Here is a 24,209-nt window from a genome sequence, read left to right as displayed (position 1 = left end):
TGCATAACACACATGCAATCCACACATATATCATTACATTTTGTACTTAAAAAAGAAAAAAAAAAATCAAGCCACCAAACATGCTTGGAAGGTTTGCATCTAAAATGAATAACAGATGCTAAGGGTTCCCTATTGCATGATCAAAAACTTAGGTTATCGAACACCTAAAGGTTGATCACAAAATGTCGAAGTCTGAAAATTGTGAATGACCGTTTCCACACAGGGAAACAAATTGTTTGGCTATTACGCGTATTTTGTTCTTTCTCCACTGTAGAGCGATCTTGGAGTTGGTATATTTAGTTGGGGGTGTGTGGAGGCACAGCCCTCCACATCGGGGGGTGTGGGGGACAAAGGACCCCACGTTATTTCTGCTTATAACTTTTTTTTTTATTTGGCTAACGGCATTGTTTCCCTGTGTGGAAATGGCTGTTTTTGATATTAAGGGTTCAATATTTTATGATTGACCTATAGGTGTTCAATAACTTAAGGTCTCAATCATGTAATATAGACACAACACTAAGTGGTATTCATAGTCATTACACATATATATTAAACTTAAGGGTATATGTGCTGTCCATGAATAAGCAAAGTTAAGTTGGGATTCATAGAGGGCACTTATACTAGCATACAATGGCCATGGATAAGCATAAATAAATGAAGTCAGAATGAGATGCAAATGAGAAATGATGAAACCCAATGTTTGCTAATGAAGTATTCTGTTGCCTATTTGTGATTCATGTTGAAATGCTCCCACTTTTCTGCTCAATCCACAAGTATGTTATTTATAAAAGAGTCTCCTATCTATTTTGCAATTCATGAACATGCTGTCACTTGCTGCTAGGCTTGCTATTTCTCAGTGTGAGCTGCTTGTCTTGTACAAGCCAAAAAGCACTTGTGTCCAGCGGTCCTCAGTGGCCAAGAAGATTGAGATATAAGCAGAAGATAACTGACTATAATGTTGATAATCAGGAGATACTTGATAGGTTTAGAGTGGACATGGATATTTTAAAGGTCTTAGTAAGTATGCATGAAACCACAGGAGTACTGGAGTAATGTGTGTACTTCCTATTGCTGTGGATATTAAGGTATGTATACCCTGCACTATATTTGCCATGGGGACTGTCCCAAGACAGACCTAGGACACATAGGATAATGCACAGGCTTCTCCTTAAGGATACTGTAGCAGTTCTTGGAGGTACACTTGACACATGTGGATCAGAACATCTCTTTCCTGGTTTCAACTCATGATTGAACCAAGGCTATGCATGTCTTTTATAAGACGCCATGTTTCCCTTTGGTATTCAATGCAATAGATTGCACCTGCTTTACAATTAGGGCTCCTTCTAGTCTATAGGAATAGCAGTACCACATTTGGAAGAGCCACCAATCCATCATTTGGCAGGTAGTGTCTGTGATGCATGGGGGTGTACAAAAAACATGTCTGCCTAGTATCCTGGCAGTGCACATGACCCCACATCTGGCACACTAGCTCACTTTACCACCTCTTTCTGCATGGCAGGATGCCCAGATGTTATCTTGTTGGTGATTTAGATTTTTTTTCTATTATATTTAAGTAGTTATTAATTGTAAAATGTATTGTAGAATAATATACCAGTTTTAATTTCTTTTGTTTCACCCCTTTACTCTGTCTCTTTTTTGCCTTTCTAGTGATTCTGGATATCCACTGTAGCCATGGTTCATAACACCAGTATGAAGTCCAAGTAGAGTTACAGAAGAGATCTACAAGATGTCTCAGTCCCAGGCCAGTATTGTCATCTATCAGATCTTCAGCCTCCTGAAGAATCATTTCAGGTACCTGAATGAGTATGGGGATGCCCTTCCGTATGACCCAGCTACTCCATGCAGAATGTTTGCTGCATATTACATTCTGCATAACATGATCATACACTGGTCTGGTGTGAAGTGAACCATGTTATCACTGCAGCTTCCAGTTCCAGTCACACTATGACTAATGATGACCAGCAAGCAGCAGTAGTAGGGGACCCCATGTGGCAGGCTCATGCACAACATGCAGCTGAGTAGGTAAAAAGGCAGCATCTGCCCACAACTTTCAGGTTAGTGTTTCCTTTATTGTAAAAAACAAATATAGTATAACTGATGCATAAAATGATATCTGTGTGCTGTGCTATCCAATGTATGGTCTACTGTCATTGCTCATCAAACATTCCTTCTGATCTTTAAATATATATATTTTTTTTAATTTCAGAACAGTTACTCTTACTACTGTTTGTAAAAGTCATGCCTAAGCACTCATTGACTCCCTTTCAGTGATGTCATAAGGCCTCATATAAGTGTTAATCACATTTTAATTAATTTACACAATGCATTCTAGTGAGGTGACTTACCTAAGTACGAATTTGTGTGTCTTCAGTGTGGTTCTTCATCCTTGGGTTACGACTTACCTAAGTATGCATGTACTGAATGTCCTCAAGTGGTTCAATTAGAAAAAAATGTTAACTCAGTATTTAGCATGAGTTCATACCTTGCATTTTACATTATTCAATGTTTTCTCAGTTTAAATGTGTGTTGTCTGTTGAGGTACTGCACATCAAGTTATTTTATTTTGTCATACATGAAAAGTTGTGGCCACAGAGACAAAATGTTTCATCATTTGAGCAGTGATGAGGGTGGCAGAATGCTTGTTTTAATCTGTGATTTTTTCATTACTGCGCTTCCATGAAAACTTGTGTGTTACTACTTGTAGTGGTGTTAATGACTACAGTGATGTGTTGTGGCATATAGATTTCTTTCCAGAGTTTCATGAGGTTTTAAGCAATACAATTATAAGAATGAAACACGTGCAGTTGAAAAAAGTCCTTAGACCCCCACCCTTTTTTGAATAATTTATTCCCTTTCTAGTCAAAAATTGACCTGGGTTTCTGAAGGTCACATTGTGACAGAAATGTCACATGTGTTTCACAGTAGGTTAAGCTCAGATATATCATACACACACATCTCATAAAGATAGGCTAGGTGATAGTGCAATTGATTTTGAAGAGGATCTATCATTAGAGCTGAATGATGAGTTGGTCTGATGTCATGACCTGCTTGATGCAAGTGATCCTGCAGATAACTATCTGATGTGATTTGAACCAGGAATGAATGGTTATGCTAGGTGTAGGTGAATGCTGATGTGGCCTTTATGAAATCTGTTGTGATCATCCCCATGACTAATTACAGTACTTTACTGAGAAGTGCTTGTAGCGTCATTTGATCTGCCCTTACATGTTTGGACAGTACCTGTCCTTTTGCCCTTCCAAGACTGACTCCTGCTAGTGTCTGGTATGTCCTAACTGATGTACAGATGGAGGCGTCCACTGATGTTTGGTGTACAACCATACTACATGTCACTCTGATCATGGCATTATCCCTACTTTGTGTCATTTCCAAGTAGTGCTGGAAATCTTAGTGCGTACCCTGGCAGACTTTGACCATTTACAGCTGACTTTCTGTGGAGTGCTCTAAACCCTAACAATGGCACAGCACATTTGCTACTGGGTAGCAAGTGCTTTGCAATTTTCCTGGGGTAACTTTAACAAACTCCTGCACCTCACTCCCTTTTGTTAAGGAGGCCCCATGGACTCTGTTACCTCTGAATGTCCACCATTATCCTGAAAGTGTTCATCTGCGGTTGGAGATACTGAAGTAGAGGTGCATTTGTGTTTCTCCTGTAGACAAGTGAGTGCAATGTCGGAATTTACTCAACTTTGTGATGCACTGTCACTTCCTGCAGAGTTACTAATGTATTATGAGGTGTGATATCCTGCCATTATACTTAGGGACTATGTTATCATCAACATCATCATCATCAACAACCATTCTGCTGCTGATATCCTCCTAATTTACTAGCAAAGTGCAATTGTTTGTTTCTGCTGCTGACCCTGTAAAACATTATTTGAAAGCATTACTAATAAAGAAATGGGATAGACTACTATATGTTTATTAAGGAGATATGGGGGTCACTCACTATGCACACTGCCTTCACTGTCATTCTGTGTTGATGTGGGAGTTTCATCTATTAATAATAATTGTCATTTGTTTATTGTAATCATTAAATGTCAGCATTTAATTCTCTGACAGATTAGTGCTGCAGCTGCAGATGTCGGTAATAGCCAGTGTCCACACCACCTCTGATTATTCCACCGTCATCATATTCTGTGTCATGGTCATCTTCACAGCCAGAGAAGAGGTATTCATTATCTGGTGTTAATGGAATAATATTTAGAGGCCCCCATACTGGTATGGAGAATTACATTCTGCCTCACCTTGCTTCTAGCACATCTTACCATATCATTTGTCCTCTTCTTGCACTGTGTTAATGTTCAGTTTCTTCCACTGACTACATCAATGTCCAGGACAACTTGATTCCAGGCTTTTGTCCTCTCAGCTTGCCTGGGGTCCCCCATTACCAAACAAACATTTACCATATGTCCTAAGAGCTGTCATGAGGATGGAGTTTTCTTTGTAGCTGATGTTGTCCTTTCTCTGCCTTGGACCCTTATTCTCTTATTCTGCATCATTACTGCACATGAAAATACATGTCACAGGACAAAAAAAAAAAAAAAACATTTGTTGTAATCATCGGTTTAAACAACACAACATTGACAGCATGTTCAGCCTCATAAAAAAAGGTAGGTGACACAATCCTCATAATTATATACACACACAAAATATCAGTCCAGCCAAATAAAGTTGTGCTACAGTAATGAGTATCATAAATACATTCACAACAGTAAAAAAAGAGGTCCAGATGGACAGAAGATAGGGGTCCAAATGGAGAGATGACAGGAGTCAGAATAGAGAGATGATAAATCAGCAAAGGAGACTAGTATTGCTAGAACTGAATTCATCTCCAAGTCTTGGTAAGTATCTTCATGATGCGGTCCCTGTTTTTCAGAAAATCTTACCAAGATGATACTAATATATAGATTACATTTTATATAGCATATATCATGGACAGGAGTAGGTTACAAAATAAAAAAGATAGCTGGGTGCACAAGACCCAGGATAAAAAAGTGCTCAATCCTGGTATGTACGAGGGTGCCAGGACTAAAAAAAAAAAAAACTATAGTGTAGAATCTTCAGGACAAGAAAACATTCCTACAATGGGGCTAGGCCAGGCCAAGGTGAGCATGCCCACCACTCCCATTGTAGAAGGAAGTAGTAGTCCAGAAAAGTCACAAATACTGATAGGGCAAAAAAGAGCCATAATGATGATAGAAGGGACTATTAAGGATAAGAAAGAAATTATGTATCGTTATAATTATGGAAGAAGCCCAGAATTTCCAGACAGAAGATATACAAAAAGATTAAGAGGAAAATTAGTTTAAAGAAAAACACTTGCACAAGAAAAAACTGTCAAGGATATTCAAATAAACATTTGTGTTCATTAATACAACAGATTTCTGAAAAGCATTATATAGACCAAGAAAGTTTGGGCTGTTTGGAAAAAGAAGCGACTGAGGAAGCACAAAAATATAAAGAGCAAAATCTAGAAATTTTTGAAAGGTATAAAAAAGAAGTATAAACATTGAAAAGAGAGAGAGATCTGATATGGTGCAATATTTATGCAAAGGAGAAAGCCAAATTAATCAATACATAAAAGCAGCCCCAAAGAGAAAAACAAGCAAAGGCATCCAGATATGGAAAATTTCACAATATGAAAAACAAGATCACAGAGAAGAGCCTAGAACAGAAGATAAGTAATGTAGAAGTAAAAAAAAAATAGAAGCTGAATTTGTGGAATACCTGTGAAGTGAAGGATTTATTGAAGAAAGTCTAACACAGGTTATATCACAGCATGATAGAACAATGAGTCCCTCAAATAAGGAGAAACAGGAGGAGCAGGAGACATCAGAAGATGAAATATGGACATAAGAAAGAAAAAGAGATCTAATATGGCGCAATATTTACACAAAGGAGAAAGGAAAACTAATCGATACAAAAAGAGCAGCAGCAGATATTTGAAGAGAATTGCAGGCAAAGACATCTGGATATGGAAAAATGTACAATACAAAAAACAAGAAAACAAAGAGGAAAAGTAGAAAAGATAATTAGTAATGGAGAAGTTAAAGAAATAGAAACTGAGGTTATGGATTACCTACAAAGAAACTGAGGTTATGGATTTCCTACAAAGTGAAAGATTTAGTGCAGAAAATCTAACTCTGACAACATCGCAGCAGTATACATCAATGGATCCCCAAATTAAGGAGAAACCAGTAAAGTAGGAATTATCTGATCAGTTGCCATATGAAGATACTTTGGGGCATTCCTTAGGAAACCAGTACAAAAGTTCAGTTGGAGTTGCAGAATAATGGAAGGAATAGAAAACTGGCAACTCTGACACAGTCAGCGTTGTGGATTGATAGACCAGTGAGTTCCCATATGAAAGAGCAATGGATGACACAGGATGAAACTGATAAGAATGTGGTACAGGAAGTTGCTCTGGAACTTTCTGTAGAATGTCTGAAGGAAATGGAGAACAAAGAATGTGCCCTCAGTTTAGAAGAAAATGATCTAAGAGAAGAGCTGCTTGATTTAATAGAGGTGGACAGATATATTAAGATCAATGAAAGAAATAGACTACAGAAAGTGAATAAAACCCAAATCTTGGAAGTTTGATAAAACAAATGAACATGGTAATTAGGACTGTTCATAGAGATTCATGTGATGTAACAGAAGTAATTAGGATGTATTACTATGCAGCTAAACTAATAACAGATAAAGTCTTACCACAAAAACATAGGGCAGTATAGGAAAGGAAGGGGATAAATCAGATGCCATCATGGAAGTATCAAATAGAGAAAACTATAAACCAATTAAGACAAGAAGTGTCACTGTTAGAAGACTATAGAAGAGGGTAAAGATCAATAAAAATACTCAGAAAGATAGATGTCATAAAAGCAATGCTCAGTATCAGAACAGATAAGGATCTATAGTGCACTATCCCAAATAATTAACTAAAAATATCTGCACAGGCAGAAAAACTTAGAAAATATGCAGATAAATATAAAGGGAAAGTACAAAATAAGCAAGTTATTGATTACCCAAAAAAAGTTTTATGGAGAATGGGCAAACAAGGCAAAAGGCATTGAAACAAAACCATAAAAAGTAGAAATAGACACAGTTTGGTGAAATATCTATGAAGATCATGTGGAGTATAACAAAGATGCCAAATGGCTAGAAGTTGAAGAAAGACTAAGAAGTTCAAATGTGCAGGGTATGAAATGGGATGAAGTGACAGCCAGAGAGATTGAAACAAAATTAAGAAAAGCTCCTAATTAGAATACTCCAGACCCAGATGCAGTACCTAACTTCTGGCTAAAAGTATTAACATTTTTACATGAAGCTTTAGCCATAAGTAAAAACTATTTATATGCGCACCTTGAATAGACACCAACCTGATCAACAACAGATAAAAAACAATACTCCTACTTAAGAACAAACCTTCAAGATATCCTAATAACTATAGACCAATAACTTGCCTGCCGACAGCATATAAACTTTACAATGGAATTTATGCTGATAGAGTTCATAGTCATTTAAAAGAACACTTCATCATGACAATAGAACAAAAGGGTAACAAAAGAAAATCATATGGAACAAAGGATCATTTGTTTTAAATAAAGACATAATGAACTGTAAAAAGGAGAAGAATCTAAGTATGGCATGGATAGACTACAAAAAAGCATTTGACAATGTGATTATAAGAGGTAGTGTTGTCTGTGCCAGGGAGAGTAGGGCAGTGCATGTGTAAAATATGCCAGCATAGCCAGTTGGAGTTTTGTGAAGAATTTTATGTCATTTGACTATCACACTGATTTGTATAGATGCTTATGTTAACAATGTATTTGTAAATTTGATTGTGTTAAAAATGCATCAACAATGGGTTCTGCTGGACAGAAAAGAGATATACACATATGTCAGACAGTATTATTATAACTGATTAAATGTATATGTTTTAACAGAGAATTCTGGAAGGGAAGAGTTTTTTGAAAAAAAAATAGCTTGAAAATTAAATGGGTTGGTTTAGGCCATAAAGATTTTATCTTACAGGTCTGATTGCAGCCATAGACAAAATGTCTGGGAAAACCAGAACTAGGAATCTTGCTGCCCTTAGGGGTGAACTAATTGCTTCCCTGGAAGGGTGGAAGTTTTTTAAATTGCTTTATAGCTTTCAGATGGTGCAACAGATCTTAGCAAAGTTCTGGGTATTTATTGTATCAGAGTCAGGTGGCCAGATGTGATGTCATTCTATAACCAGCCATGTACCAGAGTCAGCTGGCCAGATGTAATGTCATTCTATAACCAGCCCTGACATGAGTTTTTTAGATATTAGTGAGAGATATGATTGAACTCTCACAGTAGTACTTTGTTTTTTCCTGATTTGAAAGATCTGTCACAGATATCTCACACTACCATATACACCTCATATTGCCTTGTTGTAATAAGCAACTCAATACTCATCATCTTGCCTTGCTGTAGTAAGTAACTTAACTGGGGAGCAGCAATTCTTTAGTCAGTCAGGAAATTATAGTGAGATTAGTTAAGTATTGTTTTTCTGCATCTGTGTTAATCTTTCCAACTGTGCTATTTTTTTACATCTCCTGTGACTGAAACTCTGGTGTTTATTGCAACTAGATATTCAGCATTCTCATGTTTTCTATTTTATTACTTATTATTAAATATTTCTATACCTTTCATTGTGGCTGGTCTTTTAGAGAATGCTTTTAACATCTTAAGAGTACTTATGCTCATTTTAGTGACACTGTGGCCATTCCTGAAAGCCTTGCTGCATTGATCAAACTCTACCATTTGTATTAGTATTAATTTTACTCACTATATTTACTACCTTTGTAAGAACTTTATACTAGCTGACTGATGAGAGCATAATTACATTATAATGTGGGCAGGGGGGCACAGTTTGTAAATCTGTGCCAACTTTTTCCAGGTGTGTGTGTGTGTGTGTGTGTGTGTGTGTGTGTGTGTGTGTGTGTGTGTGTCTGTGTGCGTGCGTGTGTGTGCATGTGCGTGTGTGTGTGTGTGTGTGTGTGTGTGTGTGTGTGTGTGTGTGTGTGTGTGTGTGTGTGTGAAAATCAAATATGCAAGTGTGTGTGTCAGCTACTTGGAACAGGGAGACAGAGTTCCAAATTGCTCAGTGTGGAGTCTTGTTTGCAGCCTAGAAAGAGAGTAAGAGAGACAGAGAGTCCAGTTCCAGGTCTGGAGGGTGCCTGTGTGCTCTTAATGGAAATTGTGCTTGGTGCAGAGAGCTACATTTGGAAATACTATGTGAATCAATTTTTGCTCCTAGTGGCTGGCCCTGGTGGATGTCAGTGGTGAAGACTGAGTGTCCTTGATTACTAGCCTAGAGTTGGGACCAACACAGATGGTATTACACATTCATGGATAAACCAGTGCTTAAAAATGTATAAGATACAGCCTACACTGAATGATAATATTACAACAATCATGAAACTGTGGCAAACCACTTTGCAGTTAAGCCATGCTAAAGGACAAATTATTATTCCAGAGATACAAATTCAAAGGGGGACATTCCAGGGTGACTGTTACCACTGCTCTTTTGTTTTGTTTTACCCTTTAGCCATTAAACTGTCAATTTAACTGATTAGGTCATGGCTACAATTTGGCTCTCAGAAAGCAACAAAGCACAAAGAGTTCTCATCTTCTTTTTATGGATGATTTAAATTTGTAGTTCATCAGATGAGGAACTGAAAGCACAACTACAAGTGGTCAAAACTTTTTCAGATGATAGAAGAATGTCATTTGATCTTGATAAATGTGTAAAAGCAACCTTTAAAGTAAGAAAGCTGCAGCACCAAGAAAACATCATCCTGGGACAAGAATGTGATATAAAAGAACATGAGCTAGAGGCAGTGTATAAGTATTTGGGAATTGATGAAGGCTCAACAATAAAACATGTACAAATGTGAATATAACTTGGTTAGGAATATTTTAGAAAACTAAAATTTATACTAAAAACAGTGCTGACGTCTAGGAACAAATTCCTAGCTATAAAACAATTTGCTCTTCCTGTCCTAACTTACAGTTTTGAAGTGATTGATTGGTTCTAGAAGATGCTGGATTGGATATAAAGGAAAACAAGAAGGATGCTTCATGCTCATCAAATGATCTATAAAAAGTAAAAAATCAGGCAGCAATTGAATGCACCAAAAAAATGAAGGATCAGATGAAAAGGCAAAAAAATGTGGAAAATGCGTAAATATAGTAGCAAGCATAGAAAACTCTTGGAACAACCTCATGTTGATCCAGACTGAACACAGGAATGGTTAAGGAAAGGTGAATTTAAATGAAAAGATGAATGGAAATATTGACGACCCATGATAGTGGACTATGTACACGTTGGTTTACAAAGTCCATTGAAGATATGGAGAAACAGACAAATGTAGTTTTTGTTAAACAGAATTAGAAAGAGTTGCACATCTTTTTGCTGTTTGTGATATACTAATGGCAGAAGGATTGTAAACTGAAAGGCATAATAATGTGCCAAGATGGTTGCGTTGGAGATTGTACAAACATTATAATACTGAAATAGCTGAAAAACATTGGAAATATTAATCACAAAGCATTGTAGAAAATGATGAAGTTTATATTACATGGATTCACTTATTACCACCAGTTCAAAAAATAAATGGGAGAAAATCAGTTATAGTAGACCATGAAAATAAGGCAAAAGTATCATTGGTCATTGAAATTGCTACACCCAGTGACTTCAGTGTCTTACATACAGAGACACACAAAGTCATAAAATACCAAGATTTGCAGGCAGAAATGAGAGCAATGTGGAAGAAGGATACCCAGGCAGTCCCAAAAGTAGTAGCAGCAATGAATCTTATAAAAAAAGAATTTACAATCATATTTAGATATGTTACCGATACATGTAACTCTGTACGAATTCCAGAAGGAGTCAATACTGGGCGCATTGTGGGATCTACAAAAGGCACTTCTGGCTAACATCAAAGATTGAAACAATACTAATTTCATGAACTTTAATCATACTCTGACTTAGGAATGGGGTCCATTCTCACCATGGTATTGCAACCCAAATGACTTGGAGAAATTACCAAAGGGTAAAATAATCAGTTTAACAGATTCATCTTTCCTCTTTTCACTACTACTGCTTTGTATTCATAATGCTGTCATTTTTCAGCCTTCCATGACACTCAGGAATTTCCAAGTAAAGACACATTTTTCAGCCAAAAACACATCCTAACCACTACAGTATTTCTCAATTAAAACACTGCATTTCTAGCATGTATGCACAGTCAGTATATGACATAAAAGTAATGATTATCTCAGTGATCACTAATTATTTCCACTGCTGTTGTCATGATTTTTCATTCAGAAATGAAAACTTAACAGTAGTCACCAAAAGCCGCTGTAACATGTTTATCACATTAGGGACAGAAACATTTCTTGAAGGGAACCCGACAATCTTACATCATTCTAAATTGTGCCATCTTAATTTACAATATTTCTGGTATTTTTTCTTACCTTAAAAACTCCATGTTTTTTTAAGTATTTGCACCTTTCCCAAGTAATTGCAAGTTAATATGGTGATGTTAAACTATTTCACATAAATTCAGGTCCATCTACACATTTTGTGTGCAAATTAGTCATTTATGTTTATCTCTATGAATCTGAAGCCTTTCTCCCCGGGTCTCCGCTGAAAACTGGCTTTGTTCCAAGTCGGAATTTCCCAGTTAACAAATGTTAAATAAAAAATAAATAAATAAATAAATAATACACAAATGTGTGTGGCCCCTTATGCATGTAAATCTCTCTCTTTCACTTTGCTGCTTTTGAACATGACATCAAGTTCATGTGAACCAGTTGCAGAAAATGGGGGAGCCTACAGCAGTCACCATCATGCTGCAGGAATGCACAACTAGCCTGAGTTATGCTCAAATCTAAATATATTTAGGAAAAAAAAACAAAATGGAGACAAATGCATGACAGTTTGCACAACCATGAACTGTAATCTCTGCCCATTTGCCATCATCTGGCACACCTTCTCACCTCAAACCACTCAACATTTGATAAAAGCTGGTAATCACACACATAGGAATATGTACTTCTTTACCCCACCCCCCAAAAAAGCTGCTTCTATTCTACTGCATGAACAAATGACAATTTCTATCCCTCTGGCATCATGTGGTATACTTCCTCACCTCAAATCATGTATCACACATATAGGAATATGAATTTCTGCACCTTCCCACATGAATATAATTACTGCTGCTCTACTGAATGGATAAATGATGTTCAGGTATAACTCCAAGAAAGGTAGCTAAGTCAATACCCAGTACATGTTAGTAATGTACAGAAAAATGACTATTGTATAACATTTTTTATCTACAATATAAATAAAATCTGAATGCATTCCTTTAAAAAAAGATGTATGTGACAAAGATTTTTGGTTAAACCAAACTTGCCAATAATAATACCTGGTTTAATGACCCTGTGGTATAACAGGGTGTGGTTGAAGTAATATCAGGTTTGGTTAAGGTGATGTCACACCAAAGGGGTGTGGTTTTAAATAATTCTTTCTTCCTTTGGTTCTGGCACTTCAAATTATGACAGCACCATGAAGCCTTGAGGCCATTTTCCAAGATAGTCAGAAAGGCTCTACCTTTCTTACTGAGGTAGTTTTGAGAAGGCCACAGATCCTTAGAAAATATTATATATTTTTTCTTTTTGGTCATATTAGACATAGGTAAAAATAAATAAATAAATAAATAAATAAAATCTATAAGCAGTTCTTATAACTGAATGTATTTTGCAGAAGAAATATGTGTAACTTTAAATATGCATCTGTACACATAACTGTACTTGCATACAAATATATGAATTTTTTTATGGGATAACATAATTGTCTGTACAAATACAAATGTAGTATATGCATGGGTAAAATAATATGTGTGTGTGTGTGTGTGTGTGTGTGTGTGTGTGTGTGTGTGTGTGTGTGTGTGTGTGTGTGTGTGTGTGTGTGTGTGTGTGTGTGTGTGTGTGTGTGTGGGGGGTGTGTGTATCTGTAAATCAAACATATACTTCTGCATATCTCTCTATATGTATATATATATATATATATATATATATATATATATATATATATATATATATATATATATATATATATATATATATATATATATATATATATATGTATATATATCTGTAAATCACAGATATACATCTGAATGAGTAGATTTTCAACTACTTGCTTATATATGTATATCACATATGCCAGCCTCTCTACCCCAGGTCAGTAATGAAGGAGCCTCAATCCTCACCACTGACACCAATGAGAGGCGGTCACAAAGAACAGGCATAGATTTACACAGTATTTTCAGAAGCAGCTCTCTGCGTCAAGCGCATTTTCCACCAAAAGCACACAGCGAACATGCTCCAGTCATGAGACTGGACTGTCTGTCTCTCCAGATCCCAACACGGCTCACTTTGAAGCACTGTGCTACAGTTCCAAGAAGCTGACACACCCACAGTTTGATATTTGATTTTCAAACACATACACACACTCCTGACAAAGGCTGATATAGATTTACTAGCTGTGCCCCTTTTACCCAGACTATAACGTAATCACACTGTCACCAGTCAAACAATCTCAGGCTCTTGCAGGGGAATCCAATTATACTGAGTAAAATCAATACTAATGTAAATGGTAGAGTATAACCATAGCAGTGAGACTTTTTATAGTGGCCACAGTGTCACTGAAATAAGCACAAGTACTCTCATGATGTTAAAAGTATGCTCTAAAAGACCAACCACAATGAAAAGTATAAAATCTTTAATAATACATAACAAAATAGAAAAAACATGAGAATGCTAAATATCTAAGTACAATAAACCGCAAGAATTTCAATCACAAGAGAAATAAAAATAATACAGTTGGGCAGATTAAAAACAGTTGCAGAAAACCACTACTTAACTAAACTCCCTGCATTTCCTGACTGTCTAAAGAATAACTGTTCAGTAGCTAACATAATTAATACAGCAAGGCAAGATTAGATGCTGAGATGCTTACTTCCACGAGGCAAGTGATAAGCTTCTAACTTATACTGAACTGAGCTCAACTAACTGTGATAATTGTCACAGATCTTTATAAGAGGTTCAAAGGAAAAGAAAAGAAAACAAACTGCTGTGAGAGTTCCATCCTGTCCATCCTGTCAGTGCTGGTTATAGAATGACATCACATTTGATCACCTGACTGTGGTAGAATATACACTCAGAGCATTGCTAAGATCTGTTGCAGTATTTGAAAATTATAGAACAATTTCAAAAACATCTACTCTTCCCTTCCATAATTCTCTGTTTAAACATATGCATTTAATTGATTATAATAACATGTTTGATGCACTTTTTAACACAAACATCTGCACAAATCAGTGTGATAGTCAAATGACGCAAACTTCCCTACAAAACTCCAGCTAACAGTGCTGACATATGTTACACATGCACTACCCTATTCTCCCTGACACATATGACAATACCTCACATCATCACAATGTATAAAGAAAAAAATACATTTATACATAATTTCATTTATTAGTATTGCATTACTTAGTTAGTAGTTAAAGGTATATGCAAACAGTTTTTATAAAGAAAGGTTTTGGTTTGTGTAGGCCAGAAATATATTTATTAATAGAATAATTGCATAAGACAGTCATGTCTACCCCAATATTATCTGCACCTGCAAGATGGCTGTACTCTCAGTCAAAAACAGCACCCTAGTCAGGGTGGAGGTTGGGGAAAGGGGGTTGTCAATTGAATGACCATCACATACTTTGGTGAGAAATGACCATTTAATTTATTTTTGTATTATTTCTATATTACCTCTTCATATATATTAAATAATTCCCTTATATAATAAGAATTATTAGGCAGAAAACTATCAAACCATACACTTTTTTACAGCTAAAGCACTTCTCCCAGAACACATTCACTGACTATTACATGAAAAAAATATTTTAAAACACCATTGCATTAAAAGTGTAACCATTTGTTTGTAACGTGTAGTTAACAAATACTGGTACTGTATAAAAATTCAGATATTAATAATTATTTAAGCAAACATATAGTAAGCAAGTACAGTCATGAATGAAATGCTTTGTATATTGATACTATTACAAATATTAATAATATTATGGAAAAAAGAGGTGAAATACAAGTGAACAACAACTGTCATATGTCTTTTCTCTTTAGCCAAGGATGAAATAAATTATCCAGAATCCATTGTATGTGCTGTAACTTGGTTTGATGTATAACTCATATTTTACAAGAGTGGAATATGATTATATAATGTTTACATTTTTAAATGTTTGTTTTCATGTGATTTTATTAAGTAATGTTATGTAATACAAAAGGTTTAGAGTTTCTTTAATTGTTTGAACTTAGTGTCTTGGGGGCTTGGTAATCATGTGATCTTGAATGGTTGTATTACAGTGCGATTTTAAAATGGCTTTCATCTGATGAACTTTTGTGATTTGAAGCAAAACAAAAGTGCTTATCTGGTTTATTAAAGTTTTTTGTGGTTATAGTGATGAGTTATGCATTCTTTTTATTTAGTTAGCAGTTTGCTTTGTTTTTGTGGATTCCTGGTTTGTGTCTTATAGAACACAATATCTTCGGAAGCCTTTACCACATCTCAGCCCCAGTTATCCGAACTGGAAGTTAGTAAACTTCAATGAATGGTGGGCAATCTTATGGAATTGGCAGAGAGATTAGATGAGATGTCTCTCAATATAATTTCATCAAGGGAAGGTGGCAGAAATGAAACGATTACAGTGCAGACCTGGAACAATGGCAGGAGTAACGGCAGCTGCAGTGAATAACAATGCTTCTAATCTGTTCATTTCCAACTTGGAGAGTGTTTGTTTGAATTTTGGCAATGTGCCTATATTGACTGAATGGTTACAGTGGAGTACTGATTTAGTTACAGGACCGCAACATCATGGAACATCTTAAAAGGTGTGTCTGAGTGAGTTTGATTCTAAACTCTTTAATATAAAAAATTGCAACTGGAAAATACCTATTTTATAGAGTCAATTAAAACAAGAAGGGTACCTAAGGGTTTGAGAATGTGGAGGTACCCTACTGGGTTGATTAAGAACTCAGCGCTCCATAAAGACTTGATAGCTATGTATGTTTGATAGGCATGGCTGTGAGTATGTGGAACTACTGGCTAAATATAATACAAAACTAATCGATGAATTGATGGTTGAGATTAATACTTTGGATAACTTCATTAGAAATGATTTATTATGTGATGATTTCAAACTAGAACATTCTTCTATTTTTGTTTGAATCGATGAACAAATACAAAAAATAATAAATACTAAAATCTGGAAGTTAGAAATGGATAGAAATGAGTATTTCAATGGCAAAGCATACCGCAATCCACCAGAATCTTAAGTATGGGGTAAATACATTTAATAAGGGCAACTGGGATGACATGCATCAAAATGTAGATATAAATAGGCAGGAAAATATAGATGAGTTTTTTTACAATGACCCTTTGGATTTTCCGCTTTGTGTTGCTCGGAACAAGTAAAGGAGATGCAAAGGAACCAATGGGGAGAGAGCAGTCTAGCCCCACCACTTCAAAAAGGTAGATCAGGTTGGTACAGTTGGAGAACAAGGAGAATTAATTGTTACTAATTTCTAATGATGGTTTAGCTGAAATTACCTCTAATGACTGCGGATATTCCATTTCTGTAATCGCTAATACTGAAGGTGACTTTAAAGTTTGCAATTTTAGTACATACTTTATTGATTCAAAACAGGCAGATTTTTTTTTTTTGCAAAGGGACTGTCTTTTGTGGCAACAAAAAGAGCTAACATTGCTAATGTTATGATGGACATTAGACTTTATACTAGAAAATTAAATTTTAATATTATGTTTAATGATTTATTTATGGCAAGGTCAACTTTAAAGGTTTCCAGCATATTTAACCCCCCTTTACACCTGGTATTGCAACTTTTCAAAAAGGTAGGTGAGACAAATTTAAGAAAAATCCATAGTAATAATAAGAGTGTTTTTAATTATAACTATAATTATAATATTACGAAAGATGACTAAAATATGCTGGAATTATTAAAAGTCAATAATATAAGAATAACGAAGCCCGATAAAGGGGGTGGGCTCATTATGATGGAAAAAGCAGATTATTTGAATAAGATGTTTATGATTCTGTTGGAAGACACAGACAGGTTTCTAAGAACAAGTGGAATATTGTGTATAAAAGAATTAGGGACCAACTAAATGATAAGTTTACTCAGCAGCAAATTAATATTGAGGAATTACTTATTTGAATATTGTAACCCTGTAATACCAACAATTTTTTGTGTTGCCAAAAATTCTTTGTGTAATTCCCTTGTGCAGCCAATAGTGGATGCTTGAGGCTCCATCACCTATGCTTGTGCCAAATGTTTGGACAAGAAGCTAAAAATGTATGTACAACAGGAACAAAATGGTGTGTAAAGACTCTTGGGATTTTTCTGGAAAAAATGAAAGGTCTTGATTACAGCATTTATTATATTTTCTTAACAGTAAATGTAAAAGATCTTTACACAGTAATTTCACATGAGATAGGGGGTCAAGGGGTTCAGTGGTTTACTGGAGTCACAAGATAAAATTAACCTATATGATGAACTGATAGAGATTGCATTAGAAAACAACTATATATTCTTTGAAGGTCAGTACTACCTGCAATAAAAAGGTGTAGCTATGGCATCAGTTTACAGGTCTTTGTTTGCAAATATTGTCATGATCCATTGGGAGACTATGTTCTGGTTAACAGTGAATTTATGGATTCATGTAGGTTATATACAAGATACCTGGATGACATGTTTATTGTATGGAAAGATAAAAAAAAAAGAAAAAAAAGTACTGTTATTTTTAGAATATATAGATAAAAACACTGATTTTCTTAGTTTCACACATGAGTTGGGACAGGAAGGTAATGCATATTTGGATGTATGGTTGGCTAAGGATGCTGTTAATAAATGTTACACCTCTAGGATGTATAGAAAGCCAACATACTCAAATGCATTCTTATATTATACCAGTTCAGATCGTATGATACAAAAAAGAGCAGTCATAAATGGACAATTCATGAGAGCAGCCCACATGATCTCATTGATTGACCATTTTTTGGAGGAGTATACTTTGTTAAAGGAAATGTTTATAAAAAGAAGATATCCAGAAACATTAATAATTTAATGTATGAGTCATAAGGAAAAGAGAGAATAACTGTTTTACCCATATTTTGGCAAACAGTAATTGAATGGATTGGGACCCCTAAAAAGAAGGATAGTAAGCATTTATTACAACGTTCAAGTTAGATAGCAATACGAAAAAATGGCTCTTATATAAAAATTAGACAATAATGAAAGATGACAGAATGGTGAAAGAAAATGTGAGGGAAACACCTCAAATTGTTTATAGAAAAGGAACAAATCTAAAAAAAACATCTTTGAAGCAGTCAGCATTAACATTATACCAAAATATAGTAAAATGAGTATTTGTGGGCATTGTAATTACTGTAAATTCATTCACCCTGGAAAAATGCTTTCAGTTAAGGCTCGAGTTTTTAAGGTAGAAGGGAAACACAATTATGAAACATCAGGCATAGTATATGAGGCACTATGTTAAATGTGCCCTGGATTTTATGTAGGAAAGAAAGAGCAGAAGCTTAAAGTTAGAATCTATGAGCATATTTATGATATAAGAAAAAGAAAAAAACACCAACCCCCTGTTTAAGCACATAAAGGAAAATCCAGTGCATGAGTTTAAATTCTCAATTCTGGAACAAGTAACACCTAATATAAGAGGTCGGCCATGGACATTGGTGTGGGAGAAAAGGGAGTTATAATTGGCAGCTATGCTTGAATGCTGAAAGCTGGGCAGGGTTAAATTAATTATCCTCAATTTCCTGCTTATTAAAATTAAAAGCATAACTAAGATAGGATTTTTAAATTGATTTGTATGTGTTTTAACTTGGTTTGAAGTATAACTTGTATTTTACAAGAGTGGAACGAGATTATATAATGCTTACATTTTTAAAAGTGTCTTTCCACATTATTTTATTAAGTAATGTTGTATAATACAAAATGGTTAGTGTTTCTTTAAATGTTTGACCTAGTGTGTTGGGGGCTTGGTAATCATGTGATCTCTAGAGGCTATATTACAATGAGATTTTAAAATGTTTTTTATCTGAAGAATTCTTGTGATTTGAAATAAGATGAAAGTGCTCATCTGGTTTATTAAAGTTTTTTTTTTTTTTTGTGGTTAAAGTGACAAATTATGCATTCTATTTATTATTATAACAGAATGAAAGGAGAACTGCAAGGCTGGTTAAAGAAGCTGGTAAGCATGAATAAAGTAGTAAATAGTGTGAGCTTATCTGATTTCATTAATATATTTTATATATATATATATATATATATATGGTAACTGTAGCACTACAGTGTATTCAGTGCATTAATGCAAACAAGCGTAGGTGACACGTTAGTATATAAGGGCAGTATTCTGTCTTTTACTGATTTCACTAATTTATATAAATAAATAATTTACAAAACATGGTAAATGAATCATTGCACCACCACAGGACCATACCTCCTCCATCTTGCAGTGTATAGATGCAAATCCCAGAGAACATAATTTTCCATAGGGACCTTTCAGTAGAACCCCCCCCCCCCCAAGCTTCCCTGCTGAGCAAAGAGCAACTCAATTGCTTTCTAAGCAGTGCTCTTACACTTCTGATTCACAACCTACTATACAATCATTGCCTTTGCTACTCCAAGTCAAACTAACCTACTAGTTAAGCCAAAGTCCTAGGTCCAGCTAGCCCACTTCCTTCCCAAATAATCACATTCAGAAAAATCCTGCCACAATGGCTGGGTAGTTCCCATTATTTCTCCAGCCAGCTTGATTGATATGGGCATCTTGAGACAATGTAGCAATTGCCTCATATATACTGACAACCATTTACTCCGAAAGCAAACTAACACCCTATGTGAGAGATGCAAGTACACTGTAGAATTGGAGTCAATTCTCCCACGTAAAAACAAACTAGACATCAAACAGGTTGTCAATACACATGCTTCACCTCTCACACAAGCCTCACCTCTCACACTGTATAAGGTCATGACACATAAACCCACGTATGTGCAGGTGCTCACTAAAAGTCTACCAAAGGAATAGAGACCTCCTAAATACCACCCACACTCACTACTAAGCAAAAGGAAAACTCAACACATATCAACACACACACACACACACACACACACACACACACACACACACTCACACACAGATTTCAACAAATACGCCTCTAAGGCAAAGCACATCAAATTTCTTGGTCATATGCAACTCCATATTGTGGAACACAGAAATCCCCCTCACCAGGCTGCACAAGGAGAATGTCACGGTCAGCTGCCGATCAGGTGCCAGGATCCAACAAATCATACATGCACTCAAGTCACTCATCAATTACCCTTATGAATTTGTCATAGTCCATGTTGGAGTGAATGACTTGAGATGTACCTCTCTGGACTATAAGAAGAGATACATGATGGAACGCTCTGATTATGTGTCTCAGACAAATATATCCCAAGCCCTAATCAGTATCCTTCCCTCATCCAGGATGATGCCACAATATAAACAAAAAGTGATTGATTTCAACAATTGGCTTAACTTCTGGTGCCATTTCAAGGGGATCCAGTATCTGTCAGCCTGTAAGGATATGATAGACAGACCTCCATGCTTTGCTAGAGATGGTCTGCCCCTGCCCCCTAGGCATTCCAATAACTGGCAGAAGCCCTTGTCTGCCTCATAACGTGTTTTTATTCAATGTCAAAACAACAAATTTTCCAATGTAATGCAATCTAATTGAGATAAACTCAGAGTCATGTTGCTTAATGCTAGGAATTTAAACATGAGACTGCACTCCCTGGAAGCACTGCTCAACTTGGAGCATGCTGACCTCTGTGCATTTACCAAGACATAGTTCAAGGCCGCTGAGAACATCCCAGCCGTGTAAGGCAACAATGCCTTCCACATGTTCAGACCTCAAAATGAGTGTGAAAAAACCAAAGGTGGAGGTTTATCCATCTTCATTAAAACAAAATGCTCTTTCAGACTGGTCAAGCAGCATGACTCTCTCAAACTACTCCATATCCAATTAACTATTGGGAAAGTATCATACCACATCATTATTAGCTATAGATCCCCCACCATGAACCAGGAAAAACACACTGCCTGTATTGATTTACTGGACTCCCTCACCAAACAACCCAACACCTTAGTCATGGGAGATTTCTACTATCCTTCCATAGACTGGAGGATGTACACAAGCAAAAAAAAAACACTCTCCCAGAGCTTCCTGGACTTTGTTAACAGAAATGCTCTGGAACAGATAGTCTGCACCCTCACTAGGGGATCTAATGTTCTGACATAGTACTCATTGTGATGCTGCCAGTCCATATAGCTGGAATTTTGTAAATAATTCTGTGTTATTTGTGAATATTACTATGATTTATACAGAACTGTACATTATGTACTGAGTTTCAAGAATGTAACCACAGTGTACCCTACTGGAAAAGAACAAAATGTATATAAACTACATATCTGTGCAAATGTATGTTTTAATAGTAGAAGCAGGAAGATACAAAGTTAACTTGCAAGGCTTGAAGAAAATAGGCTGGACTCAGAATATTTTACAATGTGCTATAAAAAGTAGTTTCAGTGCAGCAAGCAGACACAGTGCCTAGAGCTAGAAGTTTCTTTCTATTGTCTTGGAGAAGTAATTACTAGGTCTAAAACGTAAAAGTATTTAATTGTTTTATGATTTCCAGTTCTGAGCAAACATCTGAGAGATATGTATTTTTCACAGAGATCGTGCTGGAGGATTTGGTTTGACCACTCAGCTGAGATCTTAACCATATAGCTGTGCTAATGGGGGGTCTTACTGGGGATCTGGATAAAGAAGCAGAAACCAGCCCAAGACTGACTGTGATCTCTGTATGCTCTTAACAAAAATTGTACTTTACGGTGTGTGCACTTGTCATCCTCCCAATGTGCATATCCCTCACTGGTGCTAGTTGTGAGGACTGAGGCTCCTTGATTACTGGGCCAGTGCAAGGGTGTCACACTCATCAACATGGGGGTTACTATACTCCCCCATTCCTGGTGTCCTCCCTATTTAGGTCTGACCACAAATCAGTCTCGTTTGAAGTAACTACTGGAACTGATACCCTCAAAGGATCAAAAATTATTAAAAACTTTACCAAAGCTAACTACGGTCTACTAAGCAAAGGTATAAAAAGCTTCATACCATCTGCAATTGCAGACATCAATGATTATTATGCAGAAGTGTATGCAAATGGGCTTTGTTAACACTTAAGTGACTGCATAAACTGTGCTGTACCTAACCAATCAAAACCAGGTCTTCCCATAAAAACAGTGCACCGTGGTGGACGTCAAGTATAAAAAAGATTATATAACAAGACAAAGAAACTGTTGTTCAAAAGCAATAGGGATATGACTCTGCAAATGAAGAGTTCCCTCCTAACCCTAAACAAAAAAATCAGAAATCTTGTAAAGTTTTCTAAAGCAAATTATGAAACTAAAATGGAATCCCTACCCAAGGATAATCATAAGGCATTCTTTAACTATGTCTGAGATCTAAAATGAAATGCTCAGCTATGTGCTGAACTGGATATAGATGGGATGACTCATACCATACTGAAGATACCGCCAACCTGCTAGCTGGTAGATTCAGCAGAAACTTCACCCCTCCTATCCACACATAACATATCCCAAAGCATACCTGACACCAGTTCTCTGCCTAGTATCTCTAGAGAACAGGTCATCTCTGCACTTGCCAAGGCCAATAACATGGCCTAAATGGGACAAGACAGTATCCCAGGTTTTTTACTAAACAATCTAAAACAAGACCTAGTGGACCCACTTGGCATTCTCTTTAATCATAGTCTGAAAATGACTATGTTCTTGCAGACTGGATAACAGCAACAGTATTTCCACTGCACAAAGGGGGGGCCATCAACTGACCCTGGGAACTACAGATCCTTAAGTTTAACCAGCCTTGTCTGCAAAGCTATAGAAAGAATTATCATGGACCTTATCAAGAAGGACATAGCCAACCTCCAAACACTGGATCCAAACTAGTTTGGCTTCATTAACAGTAGATCATGCTTACTAAGCCTGGTAGACTTCTTTGCAAAAGGTACCAAACTCATGGATGATGGCAAGACAGTGCACACCATCTATCGTGACCTTGCCGAGGCTTTCAACACAATACACCACTCTGGCATTGTAAAGAAACTCTCTCAGCTAGGGATTAACCCTTACACTACTAGATGGGTAGCCAATTGGCTCAGGCTTACCAACAGAACACACTCTGTCAAAATTGGTGACTCTATCTCCACCAGTAAACCCATTGCCAGTGGAGTACTACAGGGGTCTGTGTTGGGCCCCTTGCTGTTTGACATCTATTTCTCAGAAGTCCAGGCCAAAAAGTAGACAACCTCTGGCTCACCAAGTTCACTGATGATTGCAAACTACAAGCAATCATTGAGTTTCCCAATCATGTCAACATATTAGAAGTAGGGCTAACACAAACAAATGATTGGTAGCAAAGCCATGGTCTAAATCTAAATGCAAAAAATGCATTATTATTCCCTTTGGCAAAACTTTCCCCTACAAATTACAGTATAGACAGCACCAGCCTGAGTTCTAAAGTAGTGGTGCGAGACTTGGGAACACAGGTTGAGAGCAATTTGAACTTCAACCACCAAGTTTCCACAATGGTAAGGAAAACCTTCTACATAGCACACCTCAAAAGCAAAGGCATAGCATCCAGGACAAGATATGTTACAACTCCACTGTACCCGCCCCTCATCAGACCATTAACAGAGTATAATGGAGTATTTTGCATGTACCTCACCAGACGCCTGCAGCAGCCAGAGAGACCTCAGAGGTTTCTCACTAAGAATACATGCTGGAGGGATAGGTTCCTGACCCAGAGACTCCCCATACTCTGGAATAGACTGCCCATACACGTCAAGCAGAGAGCCTCATTGGCCCTCTTCAAAAGGAACCTTGATGATTG

Source organism: Protopterus annectens, chromosome 2.part0, assembly GCF_019279795.1.
Source record: "Protopterus annectens isolate FY-2018-M chromosome 2.part0, PAN1.0, whole genome shotgun sequence".
In the NCBI taxonomy this organism is placed as follows: Eukaryota; Metazoa; Chordata; order Ceratodontiformes; family Protopteridae; genus Protopterus; species Protopterus annectens.
Note: the sequence above shows the minus strand (reverse complement) of the source record.